This window comes from Petaurus breviceps, unplaced genomic scaffold (genome assembly GCF_028583685.1).
Source record: "Petaurus breviceps papuanus isolate PSGF00001 unplaced genomic scaffold, PetGlider_PUasm1.0 118, whole genome shotgun sequence".
Taxonomy (NCBI): domain Eukaryota; kingdom Metazoa; phylum Chordata; class Mammalia; order Diprotodontia; family Petauridae; genus Petaurus; species Petaurus breviceps.
In genome coordinates this window covers 23361828-23368536 of record NW_027185616.1, presented here as the reverse complement: position 1 = coordinate 23368536, position 6709 = coordinate 23361828, and the positions used below count along the sequence as shown (strand labels likewise).

General features: G+C 40.4%; 1 long non-coding RNA gene across 1 annotated transcript in view; it reads right to left on the bottom strand.

The window, feature by feature from the left end:
* Positions 1-2295: 2295 nt before the first annotated feature.
* Positions 2296-6709, bottom strand: part of LOC138161502 (uncharacterized) — a 27262-nt gene continuing 22848 nt past the window's right edge. Inside the window, exons 5-6 of the long non-coding RNA XR_011168400.1 lie at positions 3434-3651; positions 2296-2522 (exon numbers count right to left, since the gene is read on the bottom strand). This is a non-coding gene — a long non-coding RNA (uncharacterized lncRNA). The remainder of the gene's footprint in view (positions 2523-3433; positions 3652-6709) is intronic.

The following is a 6709-nucleotide window of genomic DNA, read 5'->3' as shown; positions in this document are numbered from 1 at the left end:
GGAAGGCACTAGCATTGAAAAGCATTGAGAAAGCCTTTGAGAAGATGGATTCTAGTTGCGACTAGACAGATAAGTAGACAGACAGACAGATAGATAGATACTTTAATGATAAGTGATTATCACGTGCCAGGTACTGAAACAGCCAAGGAAGGCAGTTTTCAGGGAGCTTCCATTTCCAGTGGGGAAAGAAAACACAATAAAGCGCTGATATAAAAAGGGAGAGTAGAAAGAAGAATGGTGCACGTTAAGTGACATGAAGTGGAAATGGTTGAGAAATGGCATGGAAGTGTGGGACCCAAAAGGTACGGCAAAAGTTCATCTATCAGACTTAAGGAACACAATGGTTGTCCAAGGTTGTGTTGGAGGGACTTGAGGATAATGGTCAGAGAGTGGATACTATGTTATGGTAGTGATAGATGGATCCACAAACTCCCCAGAAACCACCAAAAGGTTAGAACTGTATCATAGAAATTTTACAAGTCATATGTAAAAGATAAGTCCAGTTATTTTCCAGTCTTGCCTCAACCAAATAAACATGTGGAGTATGTGCCCAACATAGGTCTAGGTGAAAACAGCGTTCAATTATGCCTGACAACTGCAACTGCAGGATAATTGGGGTGTGTGTGTGTGTGTGTGTGTGTGTGTGTGTAGGTGTTAGGGTATGATGGGTGCTTGGGTAAGGCTTAGCTTAAGTTAATTTATAGTTCATGGGTGAAGTCATTACATAGCTATGGACTAAAAATACTTTGTCCAATCTAGTATTTTTGAAAACATTTTCCAAGGCTGAGCAAACACAAATGAGTACTGTATATGTGTTTTGTGTCTTTGTATGAATATAAAAATAAAAAGAAATGATAAAATAATTAGCACATGCATGCATACATAAATAAAATTAAAATAAATACTGAATCAATAATATAAGTACATATGTAAATAATAAATGTGATAGATATAAAGATGTATTTATATAAAAATAAAAACAAAACAGATCTTCACATAGACACAAATCTTTTAAACACAATTCAAAGGGACAGGGGAATATGTCTAAGACCTGTGACTTCATTAGTATAAAACATTGCTCCACCAACTCTCTATATCTTAGAAATATCAGAGAAAACTGATGCAAGTTCAGAGTTTAAGTGACTTATCTACAGTCAGTGTTAGAGGAAGACTTGAATTCAGGTTTTAGGATTATGTGTTAAGAGTTGGAAAGGCCCATATTGTTTGTCGTTCAGTTGTTTTTCAGTCATGTCTTCCACCCAATGCTCCTTGGCTCTGTTCTATGAGGCAAGACAGAACAAATCTACTTCCTTTTGAAGACGATTTTGTTTTTCAGTCATGTTCAATTCTTTGTGACCCATTGGGGGTTTTCTTGGCAAAGATACCAGAGTGCTTTTTCATTTCCTTCTCCACCTTATTTCACAGATGAGAAAACTGAAGCAAAGAGAGTTAAGTGACTTTTCCAGGGTCACACAGCTAGTAAATGTCTCAAGACAGATTTGAACTTAGGAGGATGAGTCTTCCTGACTCCACCTCAGGGGGAAGAGTCCATAGAGATCATAACTCCCTTACTTTATAGATGAGGAAACTGAGGCCCAGAAATGTCAGGTGATCTCTCAATCTCTCAAAGGCCACACAGGTCATTCAGAGGCAAAAATTGAACTCAGGTCCTTGAATTCAAATGCTAGTCCTTTTTCCAGTGTGGCAATTTTCTAGAGTCAGTATCCAATGCTCTCATCACCTCTGCTAAGCGGCTTCTTGAGGTGAAGGGGAGTGAGCAGGGTAAGAAAACAGGAACCACAAATGAAAGCCTGAATAATAATTTAAAAAAAAACAATAGCTTCAACTGGCCTCATAGCAGAAATAAAGTAAACACATCAGTTGCAAAAAACAGAGTAAAGACATTTCTTTGCTATGGTGCCAAAGTAAAAAAGAAATGATTTATTTTTTCCTGGAAACACAAAGGAGATTTATGTGTAGTGTAACAGGAACAGACCAAAGTGGAAAGCAATGTAAATAAAAGACAACCTGAGAAAGAGAGGAAAAGTTTGCATCTTGTGTTTAGCTAGCTATATTATGTGATAAGATGCTGTCAACTTAGTATTGCGGAGATAGAATGGTGTATAAATGACCTTTATGCTTTCATAGCCTTCAGAGTTTTTCTAATTTACAAAAATATTTTGGAATGTGTTGGTGAGGGAAAAAAAAACCCAACCCAAGCTTATTACCATGGGGTTCAAAAGTTGCAGGGGGAGGGATGAGGAGGAACATGTAAGAAGAATCAAGACAAGTCTGTTTTAGCAACAGGAAGGTAATTGCTTCATTTTATTATGCAGCAAAATCAGAACCAGGTGATTGGCAGCAAGCCCACATGTGAAGATGTTTCTTCGTTCACAGATGATAGGCCATTTATGCTTTTAGATCAAGTTGGAAGAGATGTGAAACAGCCATCTGGTGGCTGGTCATAGCGTTGAGCTTGTTATCTTTTTTACATCCAGAGATCCTTCCTGCTCGATCACCTCCTGGTGGATAACTTTATATCAAAATTAGCCAACAGCCTGGCTCCTACCCACACACAAACCCCAGAAACCAGAGAAGCATTGAATCTGAATTTATTAAAGCATTCTATTGCTCTACATTGTATTTAAGGGATATGGATGACCTTCACAGTGGCATCCACACATTGATCCTTAAACATCGTGGGGATTTATGTCCGAGAAGATAGACATTGAATTGCTTCCTCCTTCTAACTGTGTTTGACTCCAGACTTTCCTGCTCCCATCCCTCTCAAAGGGTTTTGCAGTGTTTGTCTGTTGTCCAAGACCTATTATGTTTTAGAAAGGGCTGCTCTGGATCAAGGCTGCCATTGCATCTGGGTCTAATCAACGGAGAAGAGTGTATGTATATATCAAAACAATTTTCAATTCAGTACTTCAACAAGCATTTATTAATTATATAGGCCCAGGAGTTGTAGAGATAAAAATGGAATAGTTCCTGCCCTTCCTGTATTATACTGGGGAGGAAATGGACAAAACTTGTGTAGAGAAATAAATACAAAGTGGAATTATGAACTGGGCCTGTGATTTTGCAGGTATAGAGTGCTCTCAGTAAGGAATCCCCTTTACCACTGTGAGTGAACACTTTCTCTGAAACCTATGTTCTTAGAAGGTTGCCCAGGGCTTTGGGAAGGAAAATTACTTGCCTAGAGTAACACAAATGGTTTATTTCAGAGATGGAACTTGAACTCATATCTTCCAGCATCAGAGGCAAACTCTCTATTCTTTTCTAAACCCTATGTCAGCTGGCTTTCTATAAAAAGTAAAACGATGTCATTTCAAAGAGTAGAGAAAGTTAACAACTTATGAGGTTAATAGAAAAGGAATGGTTTAGGAAATGAAAGGCTCTAGCTAGACAAATTATTGTTCAGTCGTACCTGATTCTTGGTGACCCCATTCGGGATTTTCTTGGTAAAGATAACCGGAGTGTTTTGCCATTTCCTCGTCCAGATCATTTCACAGATGAGGAAACTGGGGTTAACTGACTTGCCCGCGGTCACACAGCTGGTAAGTGTCTGAGATTCGAACTCAGGAAGATGAGTCCTCCTGAGTCCGGGTCCGACACTCGGCCCACTGTGCAGCTAGGTGTCCATATCTAGACAAATGTACACAAACAAAGAAAAAGATGACACAGTTTAAATATGGCTAGACTTTATAGTTTGGTAGCTTTTAGGAAAATACTGGCAGTGGCCACAGCAATGTGCCCAAAGGTTTATCATCATCTTTTCTTTTCTTTTTTTTTTTTTTTGGAGGGGGGAAGGGAAGGCAATTGGGGTTAAGGTCCTTGCCCAAGGTCACAACAGCTAGTAAGTGCATCAGCTGTCTGAGGCCAGATTTGAACTCAGGTCCTCCAGACTCCAGGGCTGGTGCTCTATTCACTGCGCCACCTACCTGCCCCCCCCCCAAGGTATATCTTGAGTCCATGTTTGCTCATATTGTCATTATTTTCACCCACATTTTGTGGGAAATATGACAAGGGTGCTTTCATATTTTCCTATTCTTCCCTTTGGAGGGTGACATTTTGCACCCCCGTTTTCTATATGGAAGGGGCAGAGCTGAGTCCCAAGCTGTGCTTCCCTCTATTTGTTCTGCCTCTGCTTTTGAGCTGTCCTGTATTTATTTGGTTGGCTGTTTTTCCTTAGTGTTTAACTGCCTTTCTGGTTTCTTTTGTGTATTTAGATGAGAAGATTTTGACTATTGTCTGTCTCTAGTGACCTAGGCCTGGGGTTCAATCCTGAGGCTACCTTGGCACCTGGAGATATAATACAGCCAGGCTTCGAGTGCCTTTGGTATCTGAGCAACTGCTGAGCTGTGGGAGCTGTCATGGTGAGACAAAGCAGGATTGAGGACAGTTAATGGATTTCAACACTTCATTGAGTACCTAAAATTACAGTTGTTTGTTCCAAAACAACATTTGGAAATTGCTGTAACATATAATTTTTGTTAATTGCTTTGTGTGAATATTGTCTATTAAAACCATGGGATTTTAGAACTGTAAGAGACCTTAGAAAATAACTACTGCCATTGCCTCATTTTACAGATGGGGAAACTGAGGCCCAGAGAGATTAAACCACTGAGCATTTTAGCAGCCAAGCTAGAACTAGAACCCATCTCTCCTGACTTTTCAATCCAGAACTCTTTTCACTAAAACACACTGATTTACATTCCAGATTTGTTCATTTTGGTGGTGTGTGCACTTTTAATAATAACCCTGGGGGACGGCCAGGTAGCACAGTGAGTAAGAGCACCGGCTCCAGTGTTGAGAAGACCTGGAGATCGAATCCCAGGCTCAGACACTTAGCACCCACCCAGAAACACCTGGTCGTGTAACCTTGAGCAAGTTACTTAACCCCGATTGCTTTAAAAAAAAAAAAGAATAATAACCCTGGGGTGGCTAGGTGGTGCCCTGAGTAAAGTATAGGCCCCAGAGTCAGGAAGACCTGGGTTCAGATCCGGCCTCAGATACTTCACACACACACACACACACACACACACACACACAAACTAGCCATGCAACCTTGGGAAAGTTACTTAACCCCAATTGCCCTCCAAAGGCAAAAAAAAGAAGAAGAAGAAGAATCACCCTACCAGAGCAGAAGTGAAATCCATTCTGGCTCCTCATATCTCTCACTTACTCCACAGTGTATGCTGTGGGTCCTATTTCTGTCTATTTCTAACCAAGTGTCATCTTGATAGGTAAATACTCTTTTTTTCTTTTTGTTTTCTCTTTTAATATATTATTTTAAAGGTCTGCTTCAGAGAATCATGACTGTACAAAGTACATCTGGAAGCAACTGTATGAAGGCCCTTGGATTACACTTGAGAAGCACTGATTTAAGCTATGGATCAGTGATCCAGTTATCAGAAGCAAATGTCTCTGTTTTCCTTTTTATAATGAGATAAGGGTTTTGATAGTTTACTTTTGAGACTTCCTGAGAAGAGAGCATAAAACTCATTGAGTCTGTTGAAAGATCACAGAATCACAGAACATGAATGTTGGAGGGACTTCAGAGGCCATGTAATCTAACCCATGAAAGGAATGCCCAGGATAACTTATCAGTGGTTGTACTTCAGGAAAGCAGGGAACAAAATAACCCAAGCAGCATTAGGGGGCAGGGGGGAGTTATGAATACAAGGACAGAAGAAAGGAAAGAGGGAGAGAAGGAGGGAGAAAGGGTGGGGGGGCGTGTTGGGAAAAGACTGGAGGAGAGAGAAAATTCCCTCCCACTTTGCAAACCAAAATGTATATTTTAGAGCACTTTTTCCCAAGTTCACTGAAAGATAGCACTCATTCTGATATCCTGCTGGCTTTCTCTTTTTCGTTGCAATGTTCATTAATAGAAAACCATTTTTTTTGTTGTTGTTGTCAAGGAAAGGGTACTAGACTTGGAGACAGAGGGCCTGGAATAAACTCCCAGCTTTGACATTACTTAGCTGGGTGACCTTTGACTATGTCCTGAGACTTGGAGTTAGAAAGACCTGTGTTCTGTGACCCGTGCAAGACCCTGGACCTCTTAGCTTCAGTTTCTTCATCTGTAAAATGATCTAACCTATAGATTTTTGTGGGGATCAAATGAAATGTCATATGTAAAGATTGTTGCAAACATTAAAATGCAATGTGTGGATGATGATGATGTTTGTGGAAACTAAGATGTTAAAGTACTTTTCCCAGAGTCAAACAGCCAATATATATCAGGGGAGGGACTGGAACCCCGGCCTCCTGGATTCCATAGCCACCTGTCTGTCCATTACACTTCTGCTTCTCATGCAACCCTTACAGCCCGCTGGGAATGAGTGATTTTTATGTGAGCTCCTGGAGGGAAGGAACTGCTTCATTTTTGGTTTTGTATTCTTAGTGCCTGGCACTGTGCTTTATGTGACGTTCTTGTGTAGCCAGTTAGTTAGGTTTAACTCTTCATGACCCCTTTTGGGCACAGGAAAGGCACTTCAGTGGTTTGCATTCCCTTTTCCAGCTCATTTATCAGATGAGGAACTGAAGCAAACAGGGTTAAGTGACTTGCCCAGGATCGCACAGTTAATAAATGTCTGGGGTGACATTTGAACTCAAGTCCTCCTGACTCCAGGGCTGCTGCACATATCATATCAATCATATCATATCATATCATATCATATCATATCATATCATATCATAT